The sequence below is a fragment of the Protopterus annectens genome, chromosome 8.part0 (assembly GCF_019279795.1).
Source record: "Protopterus annectens isolate FY-2018-M chromosome 8.part0, PAN1.0, whole genome shotgun sequence".
NCBI lineage: Eukaryota > Metazoa > Chordata > Ceratodontiformes > Protopteridae > Protopterus > Protopterus annectens.
This window is the reverse complement of record NC_056741.1, coordinates 1,573,820,062-1,573,843,341: the sequence shown is the minus strand read 5'-3', so window position 1 is coordinate 1,573,843,341 and position 23,280 is coordinate 1,573,820,062.

Sequence of the window (23,280 nt, the reverse complement as noted above, 5' to 3'; positions counted from 1 at the left end):
GCAGTTGTCCTAAATACTCCTGATGATTGTGTGGGAGATTGGTAATACACCCCAGGAAACACCTCTGTAGTTTTGGTTGGCAGGGCAAGTGAAATCAAAGTACATGTGTGTTCAAAGGCCAGGGTAGCATATGGCTAGGCTGCCGTAGGCCCTAGGGCCAACAGCATATTACCTACCTATGACACTATGCACTCACACATGTACTCAATGCAATACCTGCTATGTGAGGTTGAATAAGTGTAACGCTGAATGTGTGCAAGGTCTGTAAAGGTGTGATAGCTTAGTGTGAAGTTGTATTTGACATGGTAGTGTCTATCCTAGTTGTGAGGACAGCAAATGATGTGTAATGTACTGTTAGGCAGACATAGTAGTACAGCATATGATGTGACGTAGTTCCTTGTTGACAAATGTGGTATCTCATTGTAGGCTAAAGCAATACATGTATGCATAGTGAGTGGTACTGCTGGTGAATCCAACTCCCATATGAACTGTAGTACTACCATATGCTGTAGGCCTAAACAGCACAGTATGGTGTGTGTTCACATTGCTTGGAAACATTGCCATCTGTGTTTCCTGTAGTCTGCACAGAGGACAAAACTCAGGCATAAGGGTGTGTAAGTAGTGGCACACAGTACTGTATGGTACACAGGTAATGCTCATCTGTGTTGGCATACAGTGGTGTGTTGTATGTTTGTCTGATGTGTGTGTAATCATGCCTGTACAATGGCTGTAATCATATGTGTGTTACAGGGTATATGTGTGTATCCAGCAACATATATACTCTGTTACAGCAGTATGCCACCTATAGTAACAACTGTACACATCTGTTAGGCAGGGCTATGGCATCAATGACTAGGGTGGTTGACTGGTACTACTGTACCTGTACTTTACATCCATTGCAACGGATGACATCTCTGTTCATGCATTGGTGTGATATACACCCCTGTCTTGAGGTTGTGCAGTGTGTCACAAACAGTGTGTCGGGTACTGTTGTATAGTGGTGTGATATATAGAGTGTGCCAGGCACTGTTAGTTAGTTGTGGCCTGAGAACCAATAAGTGGAATTGAATGTGTGTAACCTCTGACAGACAATAGGATGGTATATATGTCAGTAAAGTGATATCTGTGGTTAAAGGTGTAAAGTGTGCCACAGGACTCGCTCACACATATTGTTCATATCTTTTTCAGCCAGATGGCCCACCAATGCAATCCATCATACACAGCGGATGAGAAAGAGGTGATACTACAAAGCCTATTGCAGCAGTACACAATGCTGTTCTCCAGAAGCAGCCAGCACCAGCAGGAGCAGGCTGCACTGTGGCAGGAACTTGTTCGTCGGGTAAATGACATAGGCATGCATAACCGGACATATGAGCAGGTACGCCATCACTGCAGTGATTTAATTAGACATGTTCGGTGGCGTGCATCTGATATCCAAAGACAACAGCATGCCACAGGTGGTGGGGTGGCCATTCATCCCCCCCCTCACCAGAGTAGAGGAGCTGCTCCTAAGTGTGGTGGCTCCTGGACAACAACAACATCAACCTCTGACATGTGTTGTCATGGAGGCCGGAGCCACCCAGCACGTCCACCCAGAGCAAGCAGGTAACATGCCCTATCTGTAGACGACAGTTAACTGTATTGTTAGATTATGTCTATGTGGGATGTGTACTGTGTGTTTAGCAGTTCTGCTGCCTAGTGTTGTGCACTACTGATTTTCAAATAATATCTCTACACCTGTGACTGTTGACTGTTGTTATACTGCAGTTTAGCATACCCACTGTAGCAGTGCCACAGTTGTGGCCGCTGACTAACTCTCTCATATTCTCATAGGTACCTCTGGTGTGACAGCAGGGCAGCTGATCCATGCTGGTGAGTGTGTTATAACTGCAATGTTGGTAATGAAATATGCATGTCATAGGTGAGGTGTAGGCCATGTACACGTAACACACCTACGCATAATGCATGCTGTGCATGTTTGTTGTAAGATGTTGCACAGCTCAGTAATGTCAGTAGCTGCCTCATTGACATGCAATACACAGAGCATAAGACACAGTTGTGGCAACCCCATACTGCACATTGGATAGGCATAGTTGCAACACCTGTACACAACATAACACGCTTATCATATGCAGTACACAAAGACATGGTACATATGGAGTAACCACACACCCGGTGTAAGGTCACACCTCAGTATCCCACATGTCATCCTCACACACATGATGTACCTCAGGAGTAGAGGCCTATCATGGGGCTGTGCAACACTCTTCAACACATAACACAATCATGTTAGGCAATGCTCCCTATTGGGCACCTCATACACCCATGTACAAAGTGGCTGTGTAATAGAGAACGTAGCCACGGCACTGCAGTTCAGGTACAGCATGCTAGGCGGTGGTCTGTCACACAGTAGCAGCCGTGAGTGACCACAAGATGCATGATGATGATGATGATGATGGCACATGGTAGTACACCCCATCCAGTTACAGTGACCACAGTACTACACATAGCGGTCTTTGCTTTGCACCTCATTGTTGTGTGTGTGCAAACATATGCACCTATACACAATATGCATAGTATGTTGTGTGTGTGCTTACATATGCCAGTATACACAATATGCACAGCTGCCGCCATCTGTACAAAGAGTCACATATATGTCCTGGAATGCTATTGGGTGTGTAGGTCACAGGACACACATTGGGTATATGTGGTGTTTACTGTTGCAGTCATGTAGCATGCCATATGTCCCACACTCACCATAACCACTGTACAATGGCCATGTTGAGCATTGGGATTCCTTCATGTCTACATGCATCACACATCCCATGTCTGTACATTGCATGCATTTGTTACACCTGTGCCCACTATTATTCGTTATGGATACAAACATTGTAAGCAGACATGGCAATCTATGTGTCACACAGATAACACATGCAGCCATGGTATGTATACCATTGAGTGATGGTGCACAGGACATTGCAGAGCAGATAATACTTGCACAGCAATGTTGTGTCCATGTACACATTGTGTTCCAGGGTGTAGTCAATCACTGAACAACTACACACATGCATCACAGCCATGTATAATGTCATTAAATAGGGCCGTCAGCACTTGCACTGCATGGTCTTGAGCAACACATATTCTGCATGCTGACACATGTGAGGTGACTGTTTGCCCTGTGATACTGTCAACCACCTTCACCCACTATTGTGTATGTGTTGGATTGCTGGTGTGTGTGTGTGTGTGTGTGTGTGTGTGTGTGTGTGTGTGTGTGTGTGTGTGTGTGTGTGTGTGTGCTGTGGTGAGCAGTGTATTTGTGTTCATGCGTGCATATGTGCATGTGCGCATGTGCGCATGTGGTCATGTGTGCATGTGTGCATGTGCTCATGTGTGCATGTGTGCATGTGCTCATGTGCGCAAGTGCTCATGTGCATGTGTGCATGTGTTCATGTCTGCATGTGTTCGTGTGTACATGTGCTCATGTGTGCATGTGTGCATGTGTACCTGTGTGCATGTGTGCATGTGTGCTAACATCATGTACAGATTGTGAAGTGTGTTTCCTGTCTTCCTTTCACAGGTGCTGAGTTAGGGGTGTCTGAATGCAGCAGGGAACCTGATGTCACTGCCACTAAAAGTGGAGATGATGAGACATGTATTGTGGTACAGGAAGGTCTGTCAGGGTCTGTCGTTGGTCCACCAATCGACAGTACACAGCGTGCCACCCCATCTATGCGCACACTCATACTGCCAATACATCCCTCATCACCAACGGCCTTAGCTGAGGGACAGCATACAGTCGGCATTGACCAGAAGAGTGTGGCACCCATGGCACGTACATCCCCTCACAGCAGCCATAGCCAGATTACTGGAATGGTACCACATAGGCAGATGTCCAGGGGTTCTCGGGGGAGCACCACTGGACATATTGCCCCTGGCAGACGTGCCCCCAGAGGTATTACAACCTCCAGTATGTTCCGGGCTGTAATGCAGGCACAGGCACGTATGGAATGGTACACTCGACAGGGACTAGGGATGCAGAGGGCCCATTACACTGCTGTCAGTGACAGCATCCGTGACCTTGCCGGTGCCATCTGAAATTACACCGCGGTCATTGATAGCCGTTGGAGGGAGACATTAGATGTCCTCCACAATGTGTTAGCCATGAGCCAGGACCATGCGGGACGGATGGGAAGCCGATGTGGATGCATGCCAGCAACAGCATCAGCTGGCAGTCATCATGGATGGACCACGGATCACAGCCGCTCCCGTAGTGGCAGTACCAGCCCCAGCAATGCTGGGGCTGGCCTGTCCATTGACCATCCTACTAGACCACATGCACGTGGCACTGGCCAGTCCCAGCAGGGACATGGGTCCAGTCATCATACCTCTGCCTCTGATGATTGCACCCAGTCAGGGTTGGTACCCGATACTGCCCGTAGCACCCCTGCCAGGCACAGGTACTGTGTCCATGGCCAGAAACAGTGATCTGTACAGCCTAGCAGGTACAGTCTGTGGCAGTCCCACAACCACCAGTATATGGCAGCCACATGGTGGAGTTGTGTGCATGCAGACACACACACATTAGCCAAACAATTAGGACTCACACATACACACACACACACATTACATCAACATTGGCCCATGCTGTACTGTTGTCCCTCACACACACACACACACACACACACACACACACACACACACACACACACACACACACAGACATGTCGATTGGATGGGTCAATGTCGGGCTCTGGCAAACCAACAACACACCCTGTGCATATGATGACACCTGTGCCACCTCCTGTCATCTGTCACATTGATGCAGGAATAGGCTAACATGGTTCTGATGCACAGGGTGACATTATAGCAGTTTAGTAATAGTAGCAAGTTGCCAACAGGAAAGTGTACTGATATCCTTGTAGGTATATCTGAGCAGGCATTATGCATCACATCTGATAGTCATTGTAGCATTGTTTATACCAGTGTTAGGTCTGAGTATGTATTGTCCACCCATGTGCCACTTGGCTGAAGTGTACAATGTTGCCAGCATGTGTTAGTGAGTGGTCAGTACGTGTGTGATGTGTGCATTACAAATTAGCAGGTGTACATCTGTGAACATGGTGTGTGCGCACTGTCTGCATGTACGTGCATAGTGGACACGTGCAATGTGCGACACACCCTGTTGTACACATTGTTAACATCTCATGGTATCTTTCGATGGCCAGTATGCATTCAACTACAGATACGTACTAACATGGGTACACATGCGTGTATGACATGGGTTGACACTATGCTGTGGGTGATACTGTTGATATCTGTCAATGATCTGCAGTCTAGTAGTATACACCACCTCAACAGCATGACTATAACAAATCATTAGATGATGTCCTGAGAAATTACACACAGTTGTAGGGATCTCAGTATCATTTGGATCCTTCCGGTACTATACTGTAACAGTAACGAGTGGTATTGACCGCCACATGCTCCTGGGACCACACCTGTGTGGCATATAGCCCTCTTAGGTACATGCAAACACACTAGGGATATGTCCATCCACATCTTGAAATGCATGTATTGGCCTACACTGCATTCCCTGGATGGGACATATATCCTACACAAGGGTATCATACAGACAGATACCTGTTGTCCAATACATGCTGTATAGTCATAAGCCGACTATGGCATAGTCACCCACATTTACTAGACATACTATCCCGACAGTATCACATAGGTGGTAGCCCTCCACATGTACGTTGGGTACCAATGTGTACAGACAGACACGTGTTATGTCATCTGTCCCTTGGTATCCACATATCCATAGGTATTGTGGGGTCCATCGGTGTTTCACATAACATATTAGGGGCCTGCATGCATATCCACAGGGCTGTTTTACACCTATAATGACTGTCCATTACTGCCAGTCGTTGTTGTGTATGAACATGTGTGACATATACCCCAGGCAATTACTCTCGCTCACAGTACTCTATAGTATGTGTCATGGGTGTGTGTGGCACAGATGACCTTGGCCAGGGATCACTACAGTGGCCGGGCTTGTCGCATACATACATATGTGACCTATGATCTTAGAAGCAGCGGCACAATCTGTCGAAGGAAACAAATGTATTCATGTACTATGCAGGCTTCACACCAATGTACTGATTGAGGTCACATGTACACATATCCATTTGCCACGCAGATACCCGATGTGTGCAATGCACATACTGTTTTAATCATATGTCATACCATAGTAAACGCAAAACCCACACTGCATTGACCACCTGTGGCATACTCACACACGCACTCAGCATTTGCAGGATTCAAACCCCTACCTAACTATGTTATGATACTAGAGAGATATGCATTAACATGGCACGTGATATGCTTTCCTGGGTGGTTTCTGTTCTCCTGATATATTTGTAGGATGCTAACATCATCAGACATTCCACAGAGGGATGTACCTCTTTTATTGTGTTTTCCCAGTCTCCAAAAAGGCTACTTCTCACAAAGGGAATCATATACAGCCCCACCATGCACACACTGTCAGCGTTTGCAGGATTCAAACCCCTATCTAGCTATGTTATGATATTAGAGAGATGCGCATTAATACGGCGCGCTATATGCTTTATTGGGTGGTTTCTGTTCACCTGATATATTTGTAGGATGCTGACATCATCATGCATTCCAAAGAGGGATGTGCCTCTTTTAATGTGTTTTCCCACTCCCCAAAAGGCTACTCTTCTCAAAGGAGATCACACACATACCCTCCACACACACTGTCAGCAGGCTAAGGATTCAAACCCGTAACTAACTATGTTATGATATTAGAAAGATACGCATTAACACAGTGTACTATATGCTTTACTGGATGGTTTTTGTTCACCTGATATATTTGTAGGATGCTGACATCATCAGACATTCCAAAGAAGGATGTGCCTCTTTTAATGTGTTTTCCCAGTCTCCAAAAAGGCTACTCCTCTCAAAGGTAATCACACACATAACCCCCCAAACACACACTGTCAGCGCTTGCAGGGTTCAAACCCCTACCCAATTATGTTATGATACTAGAGAGATACACATGAACACAGCATGCTAGATGCTTTACTGTGTAGTTTCTGTTCACCTGAAATATTTGTAGGATGCTGACATCATCAGACATTCCAAAGAAGGATGTGCCTCTTTTAATGTGTTTTCCCAGTCTCCAAAAAGGCTACTCCTCTCAAAGGTAATCACACACATAACCCCCCAAACACACACTGTCAGCGCTTGCAGGGTTCAAACCCCTACCCAATTATGTTATGATACTAGAGAGATACACATTAACACAGCATGCTAGATGCTTTACTGGGTAGTTTCTGTTCACCTGATATATTTGTAGGATGCTGACATCATCAGACATTCCAAAGATGGATGTGCCTCTTTTAATGTGTTCTCCCAGTCTCCAAAAAGGCTACTCTTCTCAAAGGAAATCACACACATACATACCCCGTCAGCACTTGCAAGATTCAAACCCCTATTGAACTATGTTATGATACTAGAGAGCTACGCATTAACACGGCATGCAATATGCTTTACTGGGTGGTTTCTATTCTCCTGGTATATTTGTAGGATGCTGACATCAGAATGGGCATGGGAATCTGTGTGCACTTTCTTTTATGCAATCCCAGGAATGATCCATGTGGGTCGACAGGTATCAACAGTTTGAACAGGACCCTGTGAGTTGCACCTTGTGTGATCTATCTGTGGACACATTGACATCCCTTCATATGTCAACATATATCTATGCACAGATTGTTGGTTTTGTGGATACGACATGTATCTGTGATGTTGATGAAGACCTATGCAAAGTCTATGTGGGACATGTGTAGTTCTGTCCAGTGATGTATGTCCTGGGTGGCTGCCTTGCAAATAGTGTAGCATGTTTGGGAACCATGATTTGCACATGAACATACCACAGTTGGTAGGGTTGTGTGTTTGTCAGCTTCCAATAGCTTTGTTTATGACTTCAGCCATGATGCACTCCATGGCCTTGCAGATCAGACTTTATAGGCTTACTGGACTATACTTCCCATGATGTGTTGTGCACCCACACTTGTGGGGAGTGCCATATGTTGTTGTAACACATTCAACGGTTCCAGACCCTGTGGAGTGGGTGAGGCTTAACAGACTGTTCTCGTGCAGGGTCTGTTTCTTCTGTAGTGCATGCACTCTGGACTCCTTCTCAGCTACTCTTTACAAAACACCAACAAACCTGAGCACTAATCCCGGTTATACACTTTTACACACTTAACACCCTACTGATTCTTTGTGATCAGGCTACAGAGTATGTCATCATAATATACTGGCATGTCCAGGGGTCGGTTTCGTGTGTACTCTCCAGTCCAGCTAGTGAATATTGTGGTTATGACACAATGTCACATCTGCCTCATGTACACAGACAACCCTCTCCTCCTCCCAACACACTCAGATATATGTGAGAGATGCAACAGTATTGACATACAGGAGGCTGAGCTCTCTCAATCCATGACTGGCATGGTCTATCAGGTGGTGAAGGTGACCACACACACCACATATCAGTCTCACATACACCGATAGCGACAGCAATCAAACCACATTATCACACATACACATACCCGGAGGCTCTACATACACTCTGCCTAAGCAGCAGAGACCTCCAAAGCAAAGACACAAACAATTGCTACCCCACTACAATACCCACATATCACATAGTTCACAATGTCAGTGTGCCACAAAGTCACTGCCCTTTGGCCTAAACAACACACCTGATACACTTGTAATGGGTGACACTTAATGTCAGACACACTGACATCCCACTCACCAGGCCAAACAAGGGAATAGTCACTTTGAGCTGTCTCTCAGGTGCCAGGATCCGCCACATAACACATGCACTCAGGTCACTCCTAAGCAAGTCCAGGACTGGCTCCATCATTGTCCATGCTGGTGCGTACAACCTCAGACGTTCCTCCCTGGACCACATGACATGATACATAGAGGAACTCCCTGATCATGTAGCCCAGGCCAGTCTGACCCTGACCATGTCTAGCATCTTACACTCACCAAGTATGATGTCTCAGTATACCAGCAAACTGATCACGTTTAACAGTTGGCTAACATATTGGTGTTATTCAAAGGGGATATAGTGTCTGTCAGCCTGGGGTGACATGCTCGACATGCCACGTAGCTTCCCTATGGACAGCTTGCACCTGTCACCCTTGGACTTTTGAATACTGGCTAAGGCACTTGCTGCCACCATACTGCCTTATTTAAGCGAGGCTCAAAAGACAGACCCACCTCCATAGACATTACAGAGTACATGACACTGAGGGTAATGCTGCTTAACACCAGATGTATTACCCTCACATTGACCACACTCAAGAATCTCCTCAGTATGGAGAATAGCAATATCTGTGCACTAACAGGCACATGGTTCAGGCTCCCACATGCACACCAACACTACCAAGTTATATTTCATAACATGCTTTCTGACCACATAACTCGGAATGGCCAACACAAATAGGGGGAGTATCCATATACATCACAGATACACATACCTCCAAGTTGGTAGCACTGCACAAAGCATCACAGACCATACATATGCACCTAACATTGTACAAATCTGCCTTTTGGTTTGTTGCCTGCTACAGACCACACTCACAAACTCAGCAACCATACGATCTGAGAAAGACAACAGTCGAAAGCGCTTATCAGATATCTTCAAGGAACAGTTTTGAGCTTTTTTATTTTTCATTTTATTTTCAAGTCGAAGTTTTATTCGTATTAAAGGACTACATTTTAATTGGAACACTTGTGGATTTCGTTGATTGGCCATCCTTGGGTGGATTTTCTGTCTTTTTTCTGCTAATATTGACTGTTTTTGTGATGGACTACCTTTAGCGTTTGGGAGTTATTTATTCATTTATACACTCGTCTTTCTGGGGAACACTGGACAATATGATGGTCTCCCCAAACACCATTATATTGGGTGATGTCAAATACACACACATTGACTGGGGATAGTACTCAGGCCCCAACACCCTCATCCAACAGTTGCTATAATTTGTAAACTCATATGCTATGGCACAACAGGTCACCACACCCACAAGAAGGGACAACATATTGGACATGATCATCAACAACATGGGGACTCTATGTTCTACACCTGCGATATACCCCTCATTGGTAAGGGCAGAACATACTTTATCTCACTGGACATCCATATCCCGTCCCCACACCCATCCTGGGTAATCTTGGAGAACTTCCCAAAAGCAAACGTCACACTTCTCCATACCACAGTGGTATCTTTCAGAGACCCAGTGTCAGTGGTAAGTATGGCTCAGACTGCTGAATCCTTTACATACACAGTCTATGGACACCTAGTGGACTGCATGGATCATGCTAATGGCAGGGGACCTGTCTGATGGACCCCGGCCATTAATACACTATACAACAAAAGGAGGAAGCTACTACATGATAGAGCACAATCCCAGACAGGGAAGGCATCTGTGATCTGTACTAGCAGACAGCTACATTCACTCGTGTATTTATGTCAGACCCGCTTCTAACAGACAATTGCACCAGACACATCGGACACTCACAAGGCCTTCTTCAGTTAATTCAGGTACCTGGCTGGACACTCACTGATCTGCTGTGTGTTACTGCATACTGGCTGAACATATCCTGAACCCACAGACATTGCCAACATCCTGGCAAACAGGTTCAGTGCAGATGTCTCCCCCCATACCCCCTAAGGAGGTACTGTCCATCCCAACTGAGTGTAACCTCCCTGACATCACACATAAACAGGTGAGTGCTGCCCTCCCCACAATGGACAACACAGCATCAATGGGACCAGACAGTTTCCCAGCCTGTGTTGTACATGGCCTTCATGACAGACGTACCCTCACATTATGTCACTGTTCGATATCAGGGTTACTGCAGGATTTCTACCCATGGAATGGCGTACAGCGATAGTGTTCCCGCTCCACTGAATACTGCCATAACAGACCACAGACAATATCGGCCTACAGGGCTAACTAGCTTGTTCTGCAAAGCTATGGAGCATATTGTAATGGGACTCATGCACATAGACATGGGAAACCTAAAGACACTGGGTCCTACACATTACAGCATTGTTGTGGGCAGATCTTGTCTGTTGGACCCATTTGTATTCTTTAAACAGTTACCAGGTCCATCAGTGTTGGGATGGTTGTCCACACAGCCTGCCTCGACCTTGCACAACCCTTCAACACAATACCGCACATGGCCATTATACATAGGCTCATCGGCATCAATATCGACAAATATCTCACACAATGGATTGCTACCTGAATCAGGGATAGCACCCACATGCTCAGTTTTGCAGGTGCCATGTCTGACTATACACCAGTTACACATGGCATCCCACAAGGCTCAGTCCTGGTACCTCTCTTGTTCAGTATATATTTGTGTGATGTACAGGCTATCACAGGAGGGATACGGCTGCCCATGTTTGCAGATGACTGCAAACTGGGTGCCATAATCAACTCTCCAGCTGGCACATGCATGCTCATACAGGGTCTCACAGAGATAGGATGACTGGTGCCTGAGCCATGGCCTATGGCTACATGCCATTAGTTGCATAGTCATCCCCTTTGAGAATGACAACATGCCCACACATTACCACACAGGCAGTAATCCATTACATACAGTAGTAGTTGTTATGGGTTTGGGGACACGACTTGTTTGTACTCTCGCCTTTGACAATCACATTGTCAAAGTGGTTAGACAGTACTTCTACATAGCCCACCATATACCACATGGTTTCACATGTTGATCACGTGTGGTCATTGTGCCCCTATACTCATCACAACCATGCTTAGTTACTATGCCACATTTGGGTTGTACCTTACCCGACACCTGCAGCAACTGTAATGGCCACAAATGTTACTTATCAAGCAGATGTAGGGACTCACATGGATGCCCTGCACAGTTCTGATACAGAAACTCCAGCTCTACTCAGTCACTTACCACCTACACGGATGTGTTATGTGCCTGTAGTTTAAGGCAATGTCTGACCCAGAATTAATGGACATGCTCCACCTCAGGATATCCAACTCCCTTGGAGCAACACACTCCAGGGACATATACCTCAGCACAGATGTTGATAGGACATGTTGGGTGGACAAATTATTATCCATAAGGCTCCACTCACTGCAGAGTGTAGTCCCAGTTTTGCATAAGCAGAGCCACCCACTGACCACCTACAGGTGACATCTTGACAAGTGGATGGGTGATCATATGTGTACCCATGGGATATCTTCTGGGTCCCTGCTAGACAGAGGCACAATACACTAAACGTAAATGGGCTATCTTGTGTGACCTACTATTCACGGGCACAGTGTTCTGATTTGACTGGGTTGCAGCAGCCAAATACACTCTGGCTATGCTTGAACATGCCCTATGGCAGATAGCCTAGTATCAACCTCTGAACCTATGAAAATGTTCATGATGCACAATGTTTATTGCTGATACTGTTTGCAGGTTTTTATCATCTTTGCTTTCTCACTTTCTATGAACTGCTTAGGTATCTGCAGAACATATTTGATTATGACAGGGTTCCACTATATTATATACGTGTCTGTTGTTATATAAGTGTGTGCACAGGGCAGATTGCTGGATAGTGAGAGGTTCCTGGGTTAACACATGCAACTGCCTGATATGTGGGGCCCACTGCTGTACTCCAACATGGCCTAAGTGTGTGAGCATGCCCAGTTCAGACTGTCAGTGTTCTGTTGCCTGACATTTGTCTCATGTATTCAAGTGTGTGAGCATGCCCAGTGTGACCTTTCAGTATGTTGCTGTCTGAGGTCCACTACATTTGTTGATGTATGTATACATGTCCAATATTAACATTTCTACTGTGTGTGTTGAAAGTCAGGTTCTATTCTTACTGCAGGACTCACCTTTGTGTCATAACTCGACAGGGATTATGCTGTGCCTGCAGGGTTTCCATGGAATACTTTGCATAGACTTATCAACATTTCTTCATACAGGTTAACCACTGCAATACTGTCATGGTTTAATGGTTCAATATTATGATTATAGTGCACAGTATCCTGGGTTTGAGGACCATCACCGCTTATATTTTCATACTGAACAGACCAGACTGCTTAAGGGCCAGTAGAGCAACTATGAGCATGTTGGCTTTTGTTCAGCTATGCCCTACTTAGACCCAGCTTGTCCAACATTGCTCAATATTAACCATCATTGCTGGATGTTGGCCAATATTACTCAACATTGACCACATTTGTACTAGTTGGTGTGTGCAATTTGGTTTACATATACTACATGGTGGTAAATGCTGTTTAGCACTGCTTTATATTGCTTAACACATGGCAATCATGCCTCAGGTGTTGATGCAGGGCTGCCGATGTCTGATGCACATACTACACTCCCAATACATGTTTGACTGCAGGTAGTGTCAACGTAGGCATCCCTTTTACTATATGTGCGGGTCAGAGAGAGGTATCATTTCCAGAGTTCCTACTGAGCCAGTGTATGTGCTATGCGTTGCCTCTTTGCCAAGGCCAAAGCATACTGGGCATGCCTCCTTCTGCCTACTGGGGCAGGCTCAGGTTGTTCCTCCTCCGAGTCACGCTCTTCCTGTGATGGCCCTGGTAATGGTGGGGGGCTGTTTGGCCCAGGCCTATGCTGGTCCTGCTGCAGCTGTTTTTGCAGGATCATATTATGTAGCATAGCACATACCATGACAATTTGGGTACATGTAGTTGGTGAGTACTGCAAGGCTCCACCAGATGTGTCCAGGCACTGGAACTGTGATTTGAGCAGCCCAAACACACGCTCGATTACATTTCGTGTTTGTGCGTGTGCCTCATTATGGCGTTCCTGTTCAGGTGTGTGTGCATTTCTGATGGGTGTCATCAGCCACGGCTCCAGTGCATAGCCAGCATCCCCCACTAGCCGTCCATGTGGGATGTCCCCATTGGCAAATGTCTGGTACAGCTGCATCAGATGCCAGATATGGGAATCATGGTAGCTTCCAGGGCAGCCAGCACACACATTCAGTATTATGCCCTGGGCATCACACACAACCTGGCAGTTGATGGAGGGGAAGCCCTTGCAGTTGAAGTAGACCCTACCCCACTCACCGGCTGGTGCTTTGATGCGTATGTGCATGCAGTCTATTGCACCCACTACCTCAGGGTATTCCGCTATTTGCTGGAAGAGATACATATTGCTGGCCAATACCTCACGGGAATTGGGGAAGTATACATGATCACCGACATGTGCTGACATGGCATCCAGGAACTGGTGCAGTACTCTGGATGCTGATGCCTGTGATATTTCCATCATATCACCAGTTGGTCTCTGGAAGGTACCTGTTGCTAATATTCTTAGGCCAACACATACCTTAGTTTCCACTGGGATGGGTTCCCCTCTGTTGGTTCTGTGTGTGAGGCATGGCCTGCACAGCTCAACAATTTTCTGAAAGAGGTCTCTGTCCACTCTATAGCGCTCCACTATCTCCAGCTCATGTAGCCCCTGGTAGGTTACCCTGGGCCTGTACACTCTTCTCCGTCTCTTCACTGTGGGTTGTCCAGCAGCATTTGCATCATCACCACCCTCAGCATGTTGCATATGTCACCTTATAACAGCAATGGCAGCCCCTAACATTTTTGCCTCAGTACAGCTTTTTCACTTTTCACTGCTATTAGCTTACTGCAGTGTTGCAGTGTCTCTTGAGAGAAACATAATGGACTGTTGTTTGCAGTGTTTTAAGTGCTGGGCTGGGCTAGTGTTCTGCCTGGGTAATTGCCTGATTCTGATTGTTTTCACCCACTAGCTCTGCTAGTACTCCCTGGTAACTTCCCTACTATTTGGTGTGCTTCCTTTTTCCTTTCTGTTTCCTCAGGGGGAGCGCCGCACACACAAGCGCAAACATGCTCACACCAGCTAACACATGCACACATGCTTACATGGACTAAAACCTGCTTATTCTTGTTAAAACACGTGCACACTGGCGCAAACGCACTTACAACTGTTTACACAGCCTTACATATGCTTACTCAAGCTTACACGCGTGCACACTGTCTTACTCAGGTTTACTGGCGCGCACACACGTGCATGCATGCTCAGCAAGAAATGTTGGTGTTATCCATGGCATACACCTTCCATTTCTTGACTTTACCTGGCCTACCTGTTGACACACCTCTTTCAATAATATGTAATTGTCAGCTGACACATGACACTTTGCTCCAATGAGCTTCACTCCTTTCATACATACCCCCCTCGTGATGTCACCTATCTTCTACTCTGTTACTCCCCTTATCTTACTCCTACACTCCACTGACTGTGCTCATTTCCTATGTAAACTTCACTATCCTAACTCTCATTTGCATAGGATTGCCTACTAATGCTTGGTTACATCTCTTAGACTGAGCTTCCCCCCTTAGCAACCTCTACTCAGTGGCCATGTTTTCTTCAGCCTGCCATTCACTTGCATTGTAAATTCATTTTAGCTATAAAATCCACATTTGTGGATCTTAATTATTAATTTTCTGTTTTTTAGGGTGCAGCGCATTTGCGCGGTGCTGCGCTATGGTTAAACCTCGAAGATCGGGATGAAAAAAAAAAGTTATTTTATTTCTATTTTGCATCACTTCCCATTGCCAATGGCCATATTTTTGGCCATTGGCATGCTTCCTCCTGTAAATGCATGCTTTTGTTGCAGCTGTCACGGCTCCATTTTGCTATTTGCAGGACCCTACTCAGTTATCAACTGAGTACATTTCTGCAAATAACACTACTCCTACTCGGAGAGGTTCGGGTTTCCTGGATCGCAGATTTACCTCATTTCCATAGCTTTCACCTGCAATTGAGGTAATTTGCATATCCAAGCCCTGTCCGTGTAGGACTAGTTTAAGGAGCTCTGTTACACGCCCCTACTGGCTCTTCCTGGATCGCTCGGTGGACATGTTGGCTGCATGGAGTCTTACTCTACTCTTAGACTCCATGCAAGCCTTCGTGAATCTGGCCCTGTATCTATATTCTTGTTGGAGCTTTTCTCCCGGGGCCTTCACTGAAAATGGGCTATTTTAGGCCCAGTGGACTTTCCTGGTAAACAAATGAAATAAAATAAATAAAATAAATAAATAAATGTCCAAGCATGTCAAATACCTTATTAAGGTAGCATATCATGATTTTCATTTCTTCTTTTCTGTAAGAGTCTGTATTATGTGATCGAATGCTAAGGTGATCGAACACCTAAACATTGACCATGTAATATCAAACTGCAAAACAGTGAATGCCACCAGGAAATGTTATCGTCAGCCACAAAAAAAATTTACTTTACAGCCAAACTAAGTGGGGGGCTTTGCCCCCAACATCCCCTGATGTGGGGGGATATGCCCCCCACACACCCCTTAACTAAATATACCAACTCCGAGATCACTCCACAGTGGAGAAAACGATAAAATCCAGTGAACAGCCAAGGAAAATCTTTCCCTGTGTTAAACTGGCCATTTGTTGTTTTTTGCTTTCAATATTACGTGGTCGATGTTTAGGTGTTCGATCACCTTAGCATTCGATCATGTAATATAGACCATTCTGTTCATACTATCATCCACAATTTCTCTATCATTAATAATTCTTGACAACCATTCCCCTTTATACTATATATGCTATCTTCCATAATATTTTCCATTTTTGTTTCAAATTTCTTTTTGTATTATGTTCAAAAAGATCTTATAAACATTATTTTCCAATACTATTTGTCTCCATTTTTTAATTCTCATCTAGCTTCCTTCCTCCATATGAATTTAAGTATTCTACTACATAATTCTTTGTATATAAACTTTCATTTAACTATTCATTCAAAATCTTTAAAACATTTTTTGCCAATCCCTTAATTTTTTTATACATTTCATGCCCTATTCCATCTGGGCCTGTAGCTGAATCTTTACTTACTTGTCCTAATACTTTATCTAGCTCATTTAAAGAAATCTCATTTTCCAACTCGTTATTCTCTTTTTCTGTTAACTTTTTTAATTCCATATTTTTTCACTATCTTCTTTAATCTTTAAATATTTCTTACACATATTGTACTACACTATTCATAATCTTTTCCTGAGTTATTTCTGTTTCTCCTTTTACATTTTTATTTCTCTCATTACACTACCATCTTCCTTTTCTAATCTGATTAAGTAACTCAGTACTCCTTGGGGAGAATTCAATAAAGACTGCACAGAGTGATTTTCCATGTAGGCAGAGTGGCAAGGAACCAACACGGAATTAAGCAGCTGTGCGATCCAGTAAACAGAGCAGAGGGACGTGCATGAGTGTGCAGACACAGAAATGTCCATGGCATGCAAATCACTTCATAAGCAGGTGAATTACATACAAATGAGGTTGTTTTGTGATCCAGGAAGCAGATGGGTATTCATGCAGATCTTGTGTTGGTGTTAGAAGTGTACATGGACAATTTTTGTGTACAACAATGTAAAAATTGAACAGGGGCTGTAAAAGCCCATTTAGAAGGTGAGAAATGTCATAGTAGGCACGGCTATGTGCAAAACTATGCCCTGTGTATCCAAAAAGCAATGAAAAATAATATAAAATAAATCTTTTTTAATGCCCATATTACATTTGTGCAGCACGCAAACATGCTCTTATGCAAAAAAAAATATTAAAAAGTTTAAAAAATAAAAATAAGACATGAGAATAATGCATTATAGGGCTCTGCATGCAGTATGTACAATGGCAGATTTCAGTGGTTGCTAAGGAGGCAGGACCTGGAATAGTGAAGTATCCAGGTTGAGTGCAAGGATCTGTATGCAAGTGAGCTGGGGTTATTGAATAGCAAAAATGGGCCACTGTGTCTGCAGATAAAATTCGTGTAGCCACAGAACCATGTTGATGTCCACAGAAGAGCTAGCTGACATCAAAAGGTGGTGTGTCACAATATGTTTTAGTGGATTGGAATTCATCAGTGCCCATTTGAGCAGGTCACCGCTCAGCTAAGTGGGGGAGGGGGGTTGTCCAGTGTTGCTAAGCATTGTATAGCTGCAGGGTGCATGTTTTACTGGTTTAAGCTATACTGAGGAAGCTTGTGAACGGGGGTGTGTCCAGACTGCTGAACAGTGTTTATACCAGTGCAGTGGGTCTGCGCACCACCCTGCAGTGCTTAGCAGGGAAGGCATTAAAAAAATAATTAGCCTGGGAAAGCCAATCATGTATAAATTACTGATAAGCCCTCTGTTCCACTGACACTGGGCCATTCAAACCCTTCAATGATATACCTGGCAGGTGGACTGCATCATACTTAGCCAATTATGTATAAATTACTGATAAGCCCTGTTCCACTGACACTGGGCCATTCAACCCCCTCAATGATATACCTGGCAGGTGGACTGCATCATACTTAGCCAATCACAAAGGCTGCACCTGCAGCACACCACTATAAAGTATGCATACACCATGCAGTCTGATTTTTCCCACATGCTCTGCACCATTGGAGTACACACTTGGGAATTTTAACTGACAGAATGCTAGCAGCTGCTGCAGGTCTGCTACATCTGTATGTGCTAGATGCTGAAGTCAGTGCTGCTACTGACAATTGTCCTAGACTGAGAAGGAGAAGGAGCTACATGAGCTGGAGATTGTAGAGCACTACAGGGTGGACAGTGACATACTACAAGAACTCACTGAGCTCTGCCTCTCTCAACTCAGACCCAGAGCCAACAGAGGGGAACCCATCCCAGTGAAAACAAAGGTATGTGTATCCCATAGAATACTAGCTACAGGTACTTTTCAAAGACCAACTTGGGGCATGATGGGAACCTCACAGGCATCTGCATCCAGGGTACTCCACCATTTCCTGGCTGCCATGCAAACACATGTCAGTGAGCACATATATTTACCTTGCACCCCTGAGGAAAGGGCCAGCAGTATGCATCTCTTCTACCATGTAGCACACTACCCTAAGGTACTGAGTGTCATATTCTGCACTCATGTATACACCAAAGCATCACCCGGTGAGGAGGGCAGTCTATATCAACCGCAAGGGGTATTACTCCATCAACTGCCAGGTCATGTACAATGCCCAGGGCATTATCATGAGTGTGCATGTCTGCTGTTGATAGTGTCAGGAAATAAACTTCACTTTCTGGTAGCTGGTGTGGCTTAGTGGGCTAAGTACATTAGCATGGTTGATGGTGTTCATGGTTTGAAGCTGGCTGCACATACAGTTTTGCATTTGAGGTACTCCTATGGTAGGAGTCCCACAGACTGTCAATATGTCACTGTTTGTTACTGCAATAAAGCTGGACAAAGCCAGAGAAAATGGGGGGACAGGGGGCCACAGCTATGGGCATTACACATGCTCTGAGTAACCTAGAAGGTGCTAGTATAACAGCAGGTTTTAATAAATCAGAGTAGCAACAGGATGTAAAGGCTATCATGTACCTGTGTCAGCACTTACAACAATTCAGTGGGCACCATGTAGTAATACATTACCAAAAGAACACAACTGTCTGAGGAGCAGAGCAGATGTGGGGGCGGAATGCTGGACATCCTCCAAAACATGTGCAGTCAGAGATGTGAAGTCTGTAACCCTGTGTGTGATGTTACATCATGTACCCCAGTCACAGCATACCTAAAACTACTTAGAGCAGGAAATATGGACAAAGCCATGAACAGGAGTGGGACAAAGGCCCACATATAAGGAGAAAGATTAACTAGTGGCCAGATGAATGTAGAAAGTGCAGAGAATAACAGGCCATGCAGTAGCATGGGTTTCCTGCTGTGTATGGAGTCAGTAGCTCAAATGTCTGTCATCAGTTCCTAACATCAATCTAAAATGATTTGCCACTGATGTACCTGAAAATCACAATGCTATGTAAAACGTATCAAACATATGATGCAAATTCCTGTACAGTCTATTACAATCTGTACACTCCCTAGGTATGAGTCATATATTATATTCAGCACACAGCCGGGGAATCCCATGCACATAATATCAGGGAGATGCTGGACTGTTGAATCAGCTGCAGCAGCCAATTGGCTGTAGCACACAAAATCCAGGACTGGAGTACAGGTAAGTCTGGCCTGGAGTCACCTTGTAAGCACAGATGGTCACAATGGGCATGCTCCTACAGTTAGCTAATTTCATCGCATGTCTGATGCCTCATCTGCTTAAAGAACTGAGATGTGAATATATTTCTGTGCATACTGACAGCTATGTATACGTATCTGTCTCTCCTTATCCCCCTCAGACATGATTACCCTTATCTATCTGTATGTGGCACACACACACACACACACACACACACACACACACACACACACACACACACACACACAGATATATAGATATACATACACACACACACACACACACACACACACACACACACACATATATATATATATATATATATATATATATATATATATATATATATATATATTATATATATCTACAGTGGATATAAAAAGTAAAATGCCAGGTTTTTGTGATATAAAAAACGTGACCACAATAAATCATTTCAAAACTTTTCTCACCTTTAATGTGACCTATAACCTGTACAATTCAATTAAAAAACAGACAAATCTGTTAGAGGAAAAGATATTAAAAAATAACAAAAAAAAAAAAAAAAAAAAAAAAACATATAATAAGCTGGTTGCATACATGTGCACACCCTTAAACTAATACTCTGTTGAAGCACCTTTTGATTTAATTACAGCATTCAGTCTTCTTGGGTACATACCTGCCATCAATTAAAGAGACTCTGATTAACCCCAAATAAAGTTCAGCTGTCCTAGTAGAACTTTCCTGACATTTACTCAGTTGCCTGCTACAGCAAAAGTCATGATTTGCAGAGAGCTTACAAAGCACCAACGAGATCTCACTGTTGAAATGTATCAGTCAGGAGAAGGGTACAAAAAAAATTCCACAGCCATTGGATATACCATGGAACACAGTGAAGACAGTCATCAAAAAAGTGGAGAAAATATGGAACAACAGTGGCATTGCAAAGAACTGGACGTTCCTCCAAAATTGATGAAAAGATGAAATGAAAACTGGTCAGAGAGGCTGCCAGGAGACCTACAGCAACACTGAAGGAGCTGCAGGAATTTCTGGCAAGTACTGGTTGTGTACTACATATGACAACAACCTCCCGTATTCTCCATATGCCTGGACTATAGGGTAAGGTTGCAAGACGGAAGCCTTTTCCTACACATAAAAACATCTAGGCCCAGCTAAAATTTGCAAAATAATACATCAAGATTCCCAAAAGCATGTGGGAAAATGTGTTATGGTCTGATGAGACCAAGGTTGAACTTTTTGGCAACAATTCCAAAAGGTAGGTTTGGTGCAAAAACAACACTTTGCATCACCAAAAGAACACCATCCCCATAGTGAAGCGGGTCTATATTATATCACCGAAAACTCAAAATCTCAAGCGCTCACATGAGCAGATATGTTGGTATTCAAAATCGCTATTGTGGGGGGCTGTGCCCCCCCCCGCTAAATATATATTCCAACTCCGAGATTGCACTACAGTGAGAAAAGGGCAAATATCCCATTCTCCACTGTACTGCGACCCAAAAAAATGAATATCGAATATCTGTATTTTCACTCATGTGAGTGCTCGAGATTTTAAGTTTTTGCTGATCTAAAGTAGACCCAGTGAAGCATGTTGGTGGCAGTATCATGCTTTGGGGTTGCTTTTCTTCAGCTGGAACTGGGCCTTTAGTCAAGGTGGAGGGGAATTATGAACAGTTCCAAATACCAGTCACTTTTGGCCCAAAAGCATCAGGCGTCTGCTAGAAAGCTGAAGATGAAGAGGAATTTCACCTTTCAACATGACAATGACCCCAAGCATACATCCAAAATAACTTCACCAGAAGAAAATTAAAGTATTGGAATGATCCAACCAGAGACCAGACCTAAATCCAATAGAAAATCTGTGAGGTGACCTGAAGAGGGTTGTGCATAAGAGATGCCCTCACAATCTGACAGATTTGAAGCGCTTTTGCAAAGAAGAGTTGCAAATATTGCAAAGTCAAGATGTGCCATACTGATAAACTCCTACCCAAGAAGAGTGAATGCTGTAATTAAATCAAAAGGTGCTTCATCAAAGTATTAGTTTAAGGGTGTGCACACGTATGCAACCAGCTTATTGTACATTTTTTATTTTATTGTTGCTGACCTACAGCCACATGTCCAATGCCCTACTCCCACCACATGTTCTAGCACAGACAATGTGCAGTCAAGGACCAACAATGTGTCACCCCACCGTCTGTCCACTACAAAAGTGAAACAATGCATGCCATCACCAATGTGGTGGGGGGAGTCACAGATGTCAGACAGTGATGCATCCATGATCCTGAGCAGCCATCTGGTGTTGCATTCAGAATGTACCTGTGCCTCCATGATGGACCAAAACATGCATCAAGTGATTTATGATGTGACACCTGTGACAGTTGGTGGATGGGTAGCAGTCCTCTTTCGAGCACCCCTGTCAATCTGCCTGTGTGGGACCTCACCAGAACTCTGTCTATGGCTAATGTCTACACCCACTGATGCCATTGTTGCCACATTCTCCTGTCCAATGCCAATGTGACTGTTCAGTATCTGTGGTCACAGGGTACTGGGTATGTGTGGGCATACTAACTGTGTGTGGTGATAATGGAGGAGGAAGTGGGATGTCAACCCATGGTACAGATTCATCCCCAACAACCCCACCTGTGCCTCACTATGGCCACTATCATCATCATCAGAGTCGGCTGAGACACTGACATCAAGTTGTGAGGGGGACAGACTCCAACCCCCATGGTCACCTATGAGGAGGAAGACAAAATATGTACATTACTACCTGCAGTACTATGTCTGGTGATCCACACACACACATACAGATGAGATGCCACAACTGCATTACATGTACCACATCTTATTTCTGATCGCATGCACAACACACAAGCAGACTACAACATACACGGATAAGACAGGCCCTTTATAACATGCAATGCAGCTATGTCTGGTTAATGGTCCCACTACTATACACCTGTGAGATAAGCAATATGTCAGTGTATGTGGTATGTGATAGACCTACACCTAAAACACAGTGCAGACGCCTTGAGCATGCTATTGCCCTCTGCATAGCATACTGCATAGACCTTCACAAAAATAAGTGCAAATATGTTACAGCTCCTGCAAATACACTACTGTTATTACAGATTCAATGCAGTTCAGTTAATCCC